This window comes from Cottoperca gobio, chromosome 23, assembly GCF_900634415.1.
Source record: "Cottoperca gobio chromosome 23, fCotGob3.1, whole genome shotgun sequence".
In the NCBI taxonomy this organism is placed as follows: domain Eukaryota; kingdom Metazoa; phylum Chordata; class Actinopteri; order Perciformes; family Bovichtidae; genus Cottoperca; species Cottoperca gobio.
Window position 1 is genome coordinate 5,489,551 of NC_041377.1, and position 15,693 is coordinate 5,505,243.

Sequence of the window (15,693 nt, forward strand, 5' to 3'; positions counted from 1 at the left end):
GAAGAGAGCCAAAGTCATTGATGTTATTAGACATATAATACTGTATGACACATTAAACACACATGGTGGCTACAACTTACCATTGTACTACTGATGCACTGGTAGTAAAGCTTTAGAAACCTTAACAACAAAACAATTAGTTAAAGAGTTTATTTTTTAAAGGCAATTGTAGTCCTTTAGGATTAGGGTTGGGATCCAATAGTGTTTTATCGAATCCAAATCCAGTATCTAATCCATTTATCAAATCTGACTCCTTTCAAATCACTCATCGAATCTCAGTAAGTATCAACTAAAACTCAAAGATTTAGAAGATCAGTTCACCTGTTGTTGGGCAAGAAACTACAAATACTAGTTTTTAGTTGTAACTACTAAATTCACCACATTAACATTATAATCAACAGAAAAAAGTTTCAGTGTAGTCGTTATTAAATGAACCTCATGTGATATAAATTACAGCTGGTGAGTGACGTTGGTTATATTAACCGGCGAAAGCACCGGTTAGCGCTGGCTATAAATGAGAAGCTCACGTTACCTGCATGCTTTTAGCATTGGTCTAATAAAAAATGACAAAGAGAGAGAAAAGGCTAAGAGATTTGTCAGCATTAGAGTTTAACAAATCCTAGTATTTTGCCGAATTGGAACCTGTTCCAAACTGGAACCGGCTATCAGGGGAAAAAAAACTATTTACAGTAGGAGGGGTATAAGCAACCATGCGGAGGTTAATCCACCGGATCGAGACCGAGGCCTATTTAAGCATTTTTTTATGGCTCAATATTGCTATTCACTCTACCCTAGCTGTCAAAAATGACCCTTTGAACTCTGTTAGGAGACCTTCCGGTGTTGTGAGCAAGTCAGCTGCACAGGTTATGGCAAAGACTCATTATTAAAAGGCACAGGTGGGATTTGAGTCAAAAAATGCGATCATGACATCCCCATTAAATTCATTACAATATTTATGTATAATATACTACCACAGTTTTAATGCATTTCTGTGTGACTGGCAGTAAAGTTATCAATTATGATGGAGCAGCTTCTCCTGAAATATCAATCTTGAGGAGATGCTAATGTAATTATCAAATGTTTTGGGTTTCCAACAATGGAGAACACAACCTGTACAACATAGTATTGCGTAGCAAGAAGCATAAATCATTTTCCTTTTTTGCTGAGCAAGAATTGAATACCCATGGTACATTGATTACTACACTTCTACTGTATTTGGCACCGCCCAAAACTATACACACACATGCACAAACTCCCACTGGAGCTAACCTTCAGGGAAGCAAGACTTGCCTTAACAAGTGGAAAATAATTTCCAATACATATTAATGAAGCAGAGTAAAATCGATGCCCTTGGAACTTTATGATAGTGTGTGCCAATGCAATGCTGCGACAGCAGCATAGTGCATGTGTGGCTTCGTTTTTGGAAGGTGGGGGTGCTAGCTAGGTTGGCTCAACAATAAGAGCACTCATCTATCATGCTGAGCTCAGCGTGTGATGGGGGCATCATAGGTCCATGTGAGTGACCCTGACTATGAAATAGCCTATCAATTCTGTACAGATGCTACACTACTGTATGTGTAAGCTATTTAAAAGTGTGGGTTAATGAATTGAATGTGCAATCGTTACACACACACACACACACACACACACACACACACACACACACACACACACACACACACACACACACACACACACACACACACACACACACACACACACACACACACACACACACACACACACACACACACACACACACACACACACACACCTAGCAGCAAATCACCCGGACTAGCTTGTTCATCAAGGCTCGAGTGTGTGTATTGAACAGAGAGGGAGTTACAACCCCTGCAGCACTCCTGGATGACACAGCCACTTACAGCTTGACCAATAGGCCATTTGCACTCAATGAATCACATATTTAAACACATTAATAAATAAAGCCAGTGACTACTGTACAGGGGCGAACAAATACAGGTGAGGAGGCAATCATGAATGTGCACACACCTGTAATTTAAAATTGTGTCTACAGTCACAGAAAAAGCACAAATATAAGCTTTTGTAGGCTTTTCAGTAATTAATTATTGTTATTTGACACAGCAATGTTCACACCAGCAGAAGCTGTTATGAATCCGTTTATTGGGTCCCATGGGCATGAATTAAAAAGGTGCAGGACCATGTTGATTTTCCAGAAAAGAAAGACAGGACTGTAATTAAAATGTGTCTATAGCTGCAATAAGAACACACACACACACACACCCCCAAACCTACGCACACAAACCCACACACACACCTACCTTGTTGTTATTCCTGTGCTGTCACTGCATGATCATGCTGATACCCTGGGGCAATTTGTTATGGACATCAGAAGAGCTGTGAAGGTCACAAGCAAGACAAAGTATCCAGCTAGCCTATCATAGGCTCTGCTGATTCAGCACTTTCAAAAGAGATCACCTGCCGATGTTGAGAAAAGAAAGTGATGCAAAAGAGACAGAAGAGTCAGGGACAGAGTGATGATATGCAAGGGGTAAAGAATTATGTCAGTCAAAATAGGAAATCAAACTAAAATCTTAACTCTAACATTGTATATGAGGCTTTATTGTGTAGTGAGCATCATGGTTTAGCAGAAGGACAAATAATTCAAATGAAAACACAGAAGGTGTAACTCATTTGAGGACTTCTTCCCATTCATCAATTCATTCATTGCAATTACCTTTAAAGGCTAAACATGTCTTAAAAACAATCCGATGGCATTTTACACTCAATTTCCGAAAAACAAAACACTGAGCCATCTGATTGATATTGAGCTGGTGCAGCTTCTGCATAATCCATATCTCAATTATCCCAAAGCCTCAAAATCCTCCTCTAACTCGCCTGCATTTTTTATCTATAGAAATTACAATTATTAACTCATAGTGTAATTGGTCATTATTGGTGAACTTGTTTATGTGACAAATGTGTCTTCCTGTTTATCAAACAAGGAGAATATCCTTTTTCTTGCGCTATGCAGGAACTGATAAGGGCAAAAATGTAAAACGCATGAATCAGACAATTTTTGGCTGAATCAGGGTATGAAGGATTACAGGCACTGTGGCCCCTTGATCATTGTAATTAACACACACAGTGGTGTCACAACCCCAAGCTACCACTTCAACAGTCAGCCAAAGCTGGGCAGATATCCACAATCTCCACAAGTGGGATCCAATTGGTTTGTCTTGTTACTTGATATTTTCTGACCACTAAAAAAAGGTGGGAAAGTTTGAGTATTGGGGAAATAGTTGACAGTGACAACGTGATCTCCAAAAAGGCACTGGATGAAATAAAGCCAGCTGGAGCTCTTTGGGGGCAAGAGTTAGACAGAGTGAAAGATATTTTGAATTAAAGTTTGAAGAGAGTTCGAAAGAACTGGGAAGACAGAGAGAAGGCGACAGTCAGAAAGACTTCCACAGGGGAGAGGGAGACAGGAAGAGCGAGGAGTATTTAGGTCTCTTTAGTGCTGAGTTGCAGCCACTACTTGATTGGGCGCTTTGGGAGGAAATGGAAAAGCTCTCCAGCCAGGTGCTTATCTCTGACCAGAGCTTACAGAGTCAACCGACCGCCAAACTGCTTTACCCTGCCTGCCAGACACTCACAGGGTAAGTTCCAATCAGCCTGTGAAGAGCAATGTCCAGGAAAGATATTTCCACCAAGCTAGTGTAACTTTTCTGTAGCAGATATGCTTTTTTTAAACTTCTGTGTGAGTTGCATTTGTGTTTCAAGCACCGTGAACTCCTATCCCAACATTTCCACCAAAGGTACCAACCGTGCCAGAAGGCAGAACGATGACACAATAGTCATGATATATCATAGGATGTATCATGGATTGTGGTTCCTGCAAACAGGAAGAGATGAAGTGGCTTACTCCAGATGTGCACTTTAAACACTCAAAATCAGTCATTTAGGTACTAAGTCATTTAAAAGGTACTGTTTAAATAATGCTGTTTGAATAAAGCTGATGGAAACAAATCCACAATAAGGTGTCGGCAGACCAAAAGGACTAGACAAAGTGCGTGCTGTTAGATGCACATGGATTATTGGGCCGATAATTGTTCAAGGGTTCCCCAGGCTGAATGGAGAAGAGCTTCCATTAGCAGTGCTTTGCTTCTGAACTGCTGCAGAACTTTTGGTTGGATAGAACAATTTATGGTGATTATAAACTATTTAAATGCCATACTTGGGCTTAAGATCATCGAACACTTTAGGGAGACGTTAAACAGCATTGTATTCTCAAGTTTACCTTCAAGTAGAAAAGTCGCACAGTATTTTCAAACAGATTTCTTTAATTAAGTACACAAATGTCAAGACATCTATTTGGGTGAATGACTGAAATTAATTCAATATATGGGAAACAGTGCTTTAATAATATGCCTCTAAATGATGTTGCAGCTAAACGGTGATGTGTATCTGCATTAGACGGTGATGAATCCTCAGAGTGTTCAATGAAACGTGACCGATTACTTAAATACCAATAACAATGTTAAACATTAGCACGCACATTCCAGTTGTTTTTATAGTTTCCAGTCTACCGTTTCAGCACCTTCAGTAAATCTTGGTTATCTGCAATCCCATTATACGTGCATGTTTGAGATGTGTTGAAAGTCCTACAGTAGGGCGACAGGGAGCGGGGGTGGGGAGATCGGGGAGGGTAGCTGAGTAGTTGGGGGGCTAGTGATAGTGAAGAAGAAAGAAAAGGTAGGGTCCAGAGAGAATAGAGGCAAGAAAGCCAGATAGAAAGTGAGATAGAGCGGTGGCCTCTGTGTCCTGAAGGGGATTACAGATGGCCCTCAGAATTAAATCAAAACTGTGCTGACTGCCAAGGAATGGGCTCTGCGACACATCGGGTGCCACATGAGAGGGGGGTAAGACTGGCGCAGAGGGAGGAGGCTGAAGACGAGGGCTGCAGCCATAGAGGGAAAATCGCCTTCAAATGAGTTTTTGAAATATCTAAAAATAAATTGCCTTTGAAAAAGCTCAACAGACAGTTGATATGCGGGCTGGATGGGGGCCAAGTGAAAAGTTGCCCTCTCCCTCCATTTCTCCTCATCGCAGCCTCTTCTATACCTTGGCATCATTCATTTTCTCACGTCTCAATCCCTTTCTTGCTCACTCTCACTCGTAGACACAGACACCGGCATGCATGCAGTACTGCACTAACACATGGGTTTAAACAAAGGTCAGGTCTCTTATTTAGTTACCAATTAACAACAGTTGGATTAGAAAATGAACAAAGCACCTTCTCCTGGCTGATGATATTCATCTACAAAATACTGTACATGGGGATTCATTCCAAGGGCCCAGCAGATGGTAAGGTCTATTTTTAGAGGAAAAGACTGAATAATGTATAATTGCCTCTGTCTGCTCCTCATTGCCTTTGCACATGCTGCGTATCATACTGTACATACGGATAGTGTTAACATTTGACCTGCCACACAAAAAGGTGATTGTTACTGGTGATACCCACATTAAGACATTGGAGTTTTGTGAACTTGTAACTCACTTGCACCTTCTCATTGGAGGTAGCCACGCTTACACACTACCATATTTGAAGCAAGCCTGATATGGCCATCTCACTCACAGCCCCCTGTGGAGACGAGCGTCTAAGTACAATGTATAAATGAAAATGTGTTAATGCAAATTAACATGCAAATGCATGTTAATTTGCATTTTATAGATGAGTCTAGGCACATTCACAACTTTCATTAAAAAATGATACTACAATGATGGATAACAAGTGTTGAGCCTGGCTGAAATGTCAAGTGTATTGTAACATTCGTACTTGAAACATCTTCATCATCTGATCTATAATATATATATATATATAATGGTACGGTACAGGTAAGAACATGATTTTCCTTCAAATTATGCATCGCTTTTATCAGAGAAAACTGATTTGACTATGGTAATTCCTTACAGAAAACAAACCCAGTATACACATACCTAACAACCCAAATGTTTGATAGCAGAATATGTGAAACTGCTTCAAAGTACCATTTGTTCAGATTTGTAAACACTTGGTTGTGCACACTCTGCTCATTCCTGAGGCACACAACTAATTATATTCACCAAGGCTTACTGTCTCTGTGTTATTATTTTCCTTTGTCTTTCCATAGATGCTCCGACTCTACGATATAAACTAGGTACTAAAAATAATGAATCCCCAGAAGAAGAAGCGTTTCCCATATATGCAAAATAAATAATAATGCAGTTCACATACACCTTAAATATCTATAGTCTCCCCTTGTTTAAATTAGTTTAATTATTTTGCAATTACAAATATTTTTATCTTTACACTATATTTATTTTTTATTTTTATACATATTTAAATGAGCATTGTTGGAGAGCCTGAGATCCAAGACTTACTGGTAGCCTCTATGAAATTCATGCAGGTAGCCTTTAAAAATCATATCAGATGCCTAGTGTAAAAGCACACCTCTATGCCTGAATACAGGGTTTATTATTAGTCAAATTAAATCAGCTGCACAACATCAAAGGGCACAGCAACATGCTCTACGCACACCAGTGAATTGCTCACCATTCACGTGTTGGTGACTTTCCCTGACCTGGATCACACTAACTGGAACTTAAATACTGCCGGCATCACTCAGCAGTTAGCAAAGCATTGATGATAGAACTCATTGAATAAGCGATAAACATTAACGGTGGGAACAGTTTGCTTCTCTCTTGCAACAAATGTGGAATTTCCACAAACTCATAGGTTTGGTTGGCGGGCAACCTGAAATGTGTTTCATAACTGGAACAGGTGTTATATCCTGATAATCCGACTGAATTGCCATTTCCTTTCACTTCATTATTTATTTTTAAAATGTTATCTATTTGAATCACTGCAAAAATGGGCAGCGATTCACAGGCCTGAAGCCAGGCTATGTGTGTGCAACAGTGCTATCCTGCCGCAGCAAGAGTAAAGGTACAGGGCTATGATGAGCTGATAATAAGCAGACTATATGCACCAAGGAAAATCTCTAAGAAAATCTCTGCCAATATAATTTATTTTGTAACGAAACATTGCCAATAAAAAATATCTTCAGCCTATTCGCGTTCACTCCCTAATGAATGCCATTTTCAATAGGACGGGTGGAGGCTTTACTGACAGACTCTGTCCATGGTATCAAGATACTTTATTGGCCTCAGTGGAAGACCCTCATTGCTCCCTTTCCACTCCCATGGTTACTTTTGTAAAACTAAATCTGCTTCACTAGTGCAGCCAAGGAGCCATCTCCCACCTCTGACCTGACAAATGCTTCATTATTTGTTATTCACATTGCTTCTAAATAAGCTGAAGACAGATTGTTGAGGTTGTCTTTGCATAGAGACAGACTGAAAGTTGTTGCAGTCATGCTTTGTCTTATACTTACATTTTTCTGGTTTGAGAAGTTCAACTATATTCATTTTGAGCAAAATAACAGTAAATTGGAGAGGCAGTACAACGAATAATAAAGTTTCATTGTTCCAGCAAAACACTATGTGCCTTCCTTTAGTTACCGCCTAGCTTGGATTTACATTGATAAGAATAGTGTGACGAGATAACACTAAGAATGAGTCTCTAGCATAGACAGACCACATCTACCATGTCAGACAGTTGACTAGTTTCCCAAAGGCACCTTTCTTTAAAGCAAAACAAAACCAAAAACATTTATATCTGTGAACACACTAACCAGATAAGCATCACAACCGGCCTCAGAAATCTAAAATGACTGGGAGGGGAGGGTTGAGGGGGGAGAAGATGGGGGCAGAAAATACTCAGAATGGAATGCTTTTTGTCTGTCTGGGATGATGATGATGATGACATTGAGCATTGGAGGATCCGAGCAGTTTATGAGCCACTTTAAGCTGTTTTTTAATGCGCTCCACTTCAATGCAGCTCCCCAGTAAAATAGCCTAATAAAGCTGATCATGAAGGCATGTCTGCCATCAAAATGGTCTCTTTTTGTGGTATTTGCCTGTGAGGGAGTTTTCCCCCTTCATTAAATTGACAACAATGAGTCATATTATGCATATGCAAATAGACAGAAATCTAAATAAAAATGCAGCAGGCGTCTTTACACTTGCATCCTGTGGCTGCATGAAACCTGGGTTTTTACAAAAGGTGGGATTTGGGCCGGGGGCCTTTCCTCTCTCTCCTTTAGACAGTACAGATGTACTTAAGGACTCAAACCAAACAGAATTCAGATGTATTTAAGACTGAGCCTCCTTCTGGGGATTAATTCTAACTTGCAATAGTGAGAACGCAGATGGCTCGGCACGGACAGAAAGTAGATTTATAATGGTCTCAAAGGAGACTGAGATCAACACGATACTCAAAACTAATGTACATTTTGCAAGGGCAGGACACAATCCCCCCAAATCCCATTGGCACCATTTGGCTCCTCTGATAGCCATAAAGAGAAAGAAAAGGAGAAGCTGAGAGACAGATGCGTGGAAGTGCACGACACGTGGCACAACAGGGCTGGCCTAAAAACAAGATTAGCCATTTTAATTTAGATTATTCGAGACTTGTTGGCATGTAGAGACGCCCGCTGTCGCTTCGACTAGTACATCAAAAAGATGAGAGAGTGACATGCTGTTTTCCAGTGGCGCTTTAGTAAGCCCAACAGCTGGGGAAAATGTTTGGAGCTGGCACAGCCCCCTCTGAGGAAGACAAATGGGAAAAGGTCACACATTTGGCACCTGATCACACATGCTTCAGGAAGGTTACATGAAAGCAAACAAACCCTGTTATCAACTCTATGCTTTAGCATACAAATCTTAGCATTTGACATCGGGGTTGGTGGTGGTAGGTACACGGCCCCCTGAGGGTGGTGGATAAAATAAGAAATGGGGTGGTGTATATAGTAAACCTAGGGTAGAATCAAAACACTAATCATCAGCCTGTTGGAGTCCTGTACAATTCATCACACTTTAATGTGACAGGATTCATCCAAACACACTCTTGCCCTCTCATGGGGACTTAAACGTTGAGTCTAGAATAAGAAACGACTGAGAATAAGCAAGTTGAAAATCATAAAATGTTTGGGTAGGAGTGCTTCCTGGACTCAAATAGAGTTTGATAGAGAGGCTCTTTGGACAATGATAGCTGTAGACACAGACATCCCAAGAACTCTCTTTTAAACTATTTAAATGCCTTTATGTAATGGCATAGTGATGTTAGACCTAAAAACAAGCTGATGCGTTCTGGCATCAAGCCTTCTCTCAATATCGCTCACTTCTTGAATCTTTCTTCACAAGAAGATAGTAATAGTAGAATCCTGTTATTTATTCCTACATAATATCTATAGCCATATCTATAAGTCACTTAACTATTAGATCTTATTTTGAGCCTACAGTCATACACTAACATTTAACTATCACAGATGTTCAGGAGTTTTGTGAATGTTCATGTCTCATACTCATGAGGGCAGAAAGCGGAAATCCCACAGTGATGATCAATCCAACAGGACCTTAGGCCTTGTCATAACATTGTTACAGTATATCCAACACACAGGGGCCACTGTCCATGAGTAATAAAAAACTGACACCATCTCAATTTCTCCAATTACATACGCACACACACACACACCACCTCTGGCAGTGCAGTAGCAACATTAATACCACATTACAACTGCATTTCTGAGACATTATGAATAAGCAGCGATTCACAGCAGCTGCATTCATTACGCAGACGTGATTAACGTGGCGGACCCCTCGGGCGTCCGGGGGCCTAATGATCCCACTCTGCCTTTTGTTATTCACGTTGGCTGAGGGCATGCCACTAAGCAGCAGCCCTGGGTGTCTGCTTGCGCCGAATGAGGCCTCATTAATAACAGGCCATTCACAAACCTTGCGTTCATAGTTCAGCACCCAGCTATGGTAAATGAAAGAGACGGAGCCCCCCGGATGCCCGGGTCTACCCCTGGCGCAGATGGGTCTACACGCTCTCCTGCATGATGATGTTGATGTCCACTTGTGTGTGTGACAAGCTGACATATGTTACCGGGCATTCATCGCTGGCTGCTAAATTGCCCTCTTTGGATGCTCTATTCAGCCCCATCAGCGCACTCTCCCTCCAGAGACTGACAATGTACATATTTACATAATGCTCTAATGCAATAAAACAAATGAAAACAGTCCCGTCTGTGTGCTGGGAGAGGGGGCTGGGTCGGAGGAAATAAACCAGCACACGCCATTTGGTACATTGCAGCTACATATTCCATGATTACCTTAAAACTATCTAATGCAGACATTAGTTTTGTATTAGCTGAAGCATCGCACCAAACCTGCATCAACCATTTGCTGGTTTTGCTGTGTTACTCTCCCTTCGTCCCTTTAAAAAAAAGGGACAACGCCTACTGGCTTCACCATTATGCCACAGCCTCCATCAAAAGACAGACAAATACATGGGCTCAAAACTCATTCATCTGGTTTGTGAGCATGGGCTTTCTATCCCAGAATTCCCCTAAAAATCCAATTGATCGCATTGCTATCATGCTGTAACAACGTTTACCAATTCATGTGTTGTCAGTTGGGCAATAAGGTTCAAGTCACTGCCAAAATATCTATTTAGAACTGAAAAATCCAGCATACATACAACATGCTAGATTGTGATATATATCATTATAGATATATGAAACTAGACACACAATGTTATAGTAATCCCACTAAATAATTACAATAAATAGATAAACTGCTAATTCTATACTGAAGTAGGTGGTAAGACTCATAAATTGTACAGACTCAACCCGTAGTACAAATAGGGCTACAATATGAATCTTCATGTCAATTCAAACATCCGGCACTGGATATACCTCCTGTGCTCTTTCTGCCCATCAGATAGATTCTGGTTCACCCCTGCTGCTGACCATGCACTAAATTATTCAGTTGAAAATAAGTCCACATTAAAAATGCATTGGCTGGCAAGAGTAAGACACTGTAGAACAAACTCAAGTGCTAAACATGAAGAGCTTTTTCATCTGCATGCTAATTTTGATCAAGCGCTTTCAGAACACATGTGACAGTAACATTTATAGTGTAGAATGAATTTTAGTAAGGTATCAAAGCCGCACAATATATCTATAAGTCGGAAGTTTTTCTCCATTAAGCTGTAGAAATGGCACACTATTTCATATATGTATATTCAAGCACATCTAATAAAACAAGAGGCAGATGTTGAGTATTTTTGCAACACAGTAATACATAGATTCCTTGTCATACAACAGAAAGCTCGACTCTGTGACACCAGTCATTTTGAATGCGTTATAGTTAGGCTACACAGGCTAATGAGACAGATTCTCACAACACACACAATTAACTTCCATAAGATGAGAAAGATAACTAATCTCTTGTGTCATCAGAGAATCTAAAATCCCAGGGAGTATACACCACATGAAATTACTGCAAGTGTTGAGACGCCTGCAGTCAGTTTCCAACAGGCTTGTAGTAGTGGGTCTTGGCAGCAATACTTCCTCTTTCTTCTACTTATACATTCAACATGCCCATGTGTCCAAATTCCTGGGCTGTCTACACATATCGATGGCCATTGCTACAAAAATGCTAGAGAGAAAAAGGGCCAGTTTTTTTTAAATAAGAAAGGATTAACACAAACAAAAACTTTGTTTTAAGTACATGGCTAGACATCAATAGTGAAAAGCATGTATCAGGACGTATCGTGTTGAAGATAAAGGGGCTACAGAGACACACTGTTTCATCTCTGAAGGTTGCTGACAGGACCAGACTCTGACTTTGCTGACTCTGGACCTATAGACCTTGCGTGGACCTGTGGGCAGGGGGGTAGAGGGGGCCCAGAAGCTTATTAAACCAGGTTTAATAGCCTTGACCCTGGCCCACAACCCCTGAAAAAATGAGTCCTGGAGGAAGCAGGGTCAAAGTTCGTATAATATTAGAGAGCAAGAGGAACTCAAAAGGTGTGGGATGTTTGGCAGGGGTCCATCTTTGCGTCGACTATAAAAACAGATGGAATTCTGACTTTCCCAAGTTTCTTCCCTTGAAAATGTGCTTAAGCTTGCATTTAGAGCCAGCCAAGTGTGAAAGTACCACATTCTGTGACCTTAGACCACAGCTAAAGCCACTTACAGTTGTATTTGTTTTTAAAGCTTTCTGCTTTTATAAGACACAATGAAGTTGAGATCGAAAGGGGTGACAAAAGGTTATTGGCTAGATTCAAACCCAGAGCATGAGGTCATGTGGCATGCGCTTCAGACTAGAGCTGCAATGATGAGTCGATTGAAAAATTGTTAAATTATTTTTCACACAAAAATGGCAAAAAATGTTGTTTTCAGCTTTCAAAATGGAGATTTCCTGCTTTTCTCTGGGTTTATATCATATTAAAAGACAATATCTTTGAGTTTTGGACTGACAAAACTAGACATTTAAAGACATCACCTTGACCTTTAAGAAACTAAGATGGACACTTTTCTCTGACATTTTATAAACCATGTAATTAATCGTTAGATTAATCAATAATGAATATAATGGTTAGTCGGAGATCTGCCCTACTTCAGACTACTTGACACCCAGGTAGCTCTGTAATTATATATTTTGGATGAGAACACATTAATGTACTCCGCTTAACCTATATTACTGTCACTGAATTTGACATTCAAGGAATGTGGTCCATCTACATTCTGTTAACTGCAGACTGTGGGACATCTTTCTGCATGCTGTTTTTATCATTGGAAATCTTTAGCAATTCATTTGTGCTGGTATTGATTTATTGATTCCTGCACTGTATCATGTAGGTTCCTGGAGCAGGATTTGGTCTATATAAGCACATTTAATCTTCAATATAAATTGCTTTCATAAGGGACTGGGATTCATAAAGTAACAAAACACACATCTCATCTACTCCCAAGCTGACTTCCTGCAATATCGTCCTCTCCTCCACTTGCTTCCCTCTCTCACTGCATTTCTTCTATTCTCCCTCACTCTCGAATCACTGTTTTTTTACACCATTTCCTTCTCTCCTCTTCAGAGGCGCCAGATACGGTACAAGCAAAGCAATGAGGCCTGTTGTGAAGCGGCCATGTGATCAATCGGGTTTTTCAGGAGGAAGAACACGGAGCCACAGCTGGTCAATTAGAGAATGGACAGCACAAGCACACATGCATATACACAAAGTGAGAGTGGCTGGCCTTTAAAAACAGAGTTACTTTTCGCCTCCCATCAGCTCTTTTTCTCCAGCTTCAAATGGATCAGCATCAGGGGCTCTTGGCTGAGATAATGCCGCTGGTTGTGGTGTGAAGCAGATTTGACAGTAAGGACAAATGGTTTGGCTTACTTTGACGGAAAAAGCTGTTCCGTCAAGTAAGTGTGTAATTAACAGTAAAGTGCTGAATTGCATTGTAACACATCTGGTGGGATAGACAAGATAACCAGTGTACTGTGGACCACACGCAAATAATCCTGGAGAATCTACCACCGTTCTACTTTACAAGCACTCAGCAAGAGAACAGCAGTCCCTCATACTCAATTAGCATTGGAGCAAAACCGAAGCTCATTAAATCAAAGAGAAAACATTTTGCCATTAAGTATGACAGAGTGAGTCACTGGCATCAAAATATGCACTTCTTCCAAGCATTTAAGCATGGGTTAAAACAGGTGAATCTATTACCATGTTTTATATTACAGCTCGACAAGAATTAAGGTTATGGTGTTAGTGCACAGTTTGTAACTAATAGAATTTCATGCTGGGTATTTATTTCATAAATGGAATTTCCACTAAGCTTAACAGACTCCTACAGCAAGCGGAAATTATTACTGGTTGGGTGGGGTTACTGCTGAAGCTCAAGAGACTCTTGTGATTATGCAGATGTGATGCCAGGCAACACAGGTAGACACGGAGACGACGTCAACCCACAATATGCACAAAGACACAAAACAGAATCTTTTTTCAGTTAGAAGCAGATTGTTCCTGCCCCCCCTACTCTTTACTAACCGTAAAAGACTTGTGGGGTTCAACCAGCACAGGTGCTAACAATAATAATAATATTAATAATATCTGACTATGTCCCTCCCCGCAAGCATAAAGTAAGCACAGCATTCTTCAGTTGAAATGTCAACTTTCTGGAGAACTAGTAGTTGCTTTTCCAAGGTGCCCTGTTAGCCTTAGCCTCGCAACACTAGCTCACAATTCTACTTAGCTCATGATGTTCAATCTTGCAGTACAAAAAGAAACTGAGCTTGCAAGATGTACAGCAGCCTGGTTTTACGAGGCTATGCTCCTCTGTTTGGCAGGTGTAAACGAGCATTCATGGCACAAAACAAGACGACAGGGGCCCAATTATCTTGGTCACAACAATCAGCATGTGTGAAGAGGCATCAAAATACACCTGGGACACATCTTTTTACATCAAAGTACGCAGCTTCATGACAATATTTTCCTGTCCTTATTCTCAATTGTCCTTCATGCATTTCATTTGTGCTATACTCCTCTCCACAGCACTAAAGTGCTAAAGCTGAATGTTGTACTAATGAGTCAAGGGTCGGGTATCGTTTGGATTTAACAATTCCGGTTCTGCTTATCGATTTCGGTTCTTGATTATGTTTCTTTGAGGGGGTCAAAACAGGTCACTTGCTTATTTCACAGAAGAGAAAAAAAGTTTTAAAAAACATAATAATTCCATTGAAAACATTTTCCAGACCTTGCTTCACGAGGGACATAGGCCTACTGACTTCGCTCTGCCAGCCCGGCTCGTTTACTTCATAGAGGAAATGGCGGTCAATATAAACAACTAACGAGTCGAAACGCTACGTAACATGCATTGCGTGTTGGAGAAAAACATACGAATGGGTTGAGAATGATGACGGTGTTATAAGAGTGTGTGTGGAGCGAGAGAGGGAGAGAACAGAACCTGCGGTCCATGGCGCACCGTCTCCTGTGCACGCAACTCTTACTAATCTTCCCATATCGCTTTGCAGAGCGTCCTCCAGTCCAGAGGAAGGGTCCATGTGCGTGTTTAGGAACCAATAAGCAGAACCAAAATCATTTTTCCTTTTTTTGGGGGGGGGTTTCCCGGTACCTGGCATTTTGGATTTGGTTCTTACTTGAAAAGAGTTTCGGTTCCCAACCCTAAATAAGTCTATAAACAGGTTCATTACCTAAACTGCATTTCCAATCAGGCATGGGAACACATCGTGAAGAGGAAAGAGACAGGCACTTGATAGAGCGACAGCTCACCAGATAGTTGTTTCACTCTGTCTTCTCTTCACAATCTCTGCTTGTTTTTTTCCCTTCAACCTGTTTTTCTTGCCCTTTATTATCATCCTCTCTACACTCCTGTTTCTATTGACAACAGGCTGTGCTTGGAGAATAAAGCGTTACAAGAAAGGATTAAGGGAGAGTGAGAGAGCAGATAGATGGAGTCAGGCTGAACCAAGAAGAAACATGTGTCTTGCAGCAGGTAAACACAGACAACTAGAGCCAAAATATGTGCCTCGCTGGTTTCCAAGTGTGTGAGATACTTTAATTGTGCTGAATCTATTCACGTTCCCCTTCCAGCTGAACGGTAAGTTACGGAGAAGTAGCAGGAGAACTTAGTTAAACTGTAAAAAGCATTAATCACTGACAAGATCCATCACCAAATCCTCCAGGGAGTGGGATCTACAAGAAGGAATGCTGGAGCGGCTACTTCTGAGCCAGCC

The 15,693-nt window shown here is 40.8% G+C and overlaps 1 long non-coding RNA gene across 4 annotated transcripts in view; it reads right to left on the minus strand.

Moving 5' to 3' along the window:
• Positions 1-15,693, minus strand: part of LOC115028190 (uncharacterized) — a 70,860-nt gene that overhangs the window by 51,425 nt on the left and 3,742 nt on the right. For 2 of the 4 annotated variants that reach the window (XR_003834536.1, XR_003834533.1), the window contains exon 3: positions 2,301-2,457. The exons of the other annotated variants lie outside the window; for them this stretch is intronic. This is a non-coding gene — a long non-coding RNA (uncharacterized LOC115028190). The remainder of the gene's footprint in view (positions 1-2,300; positions 2,458-15,693) is intronic. 4 annotated transcript variants of the gene reach the window in all.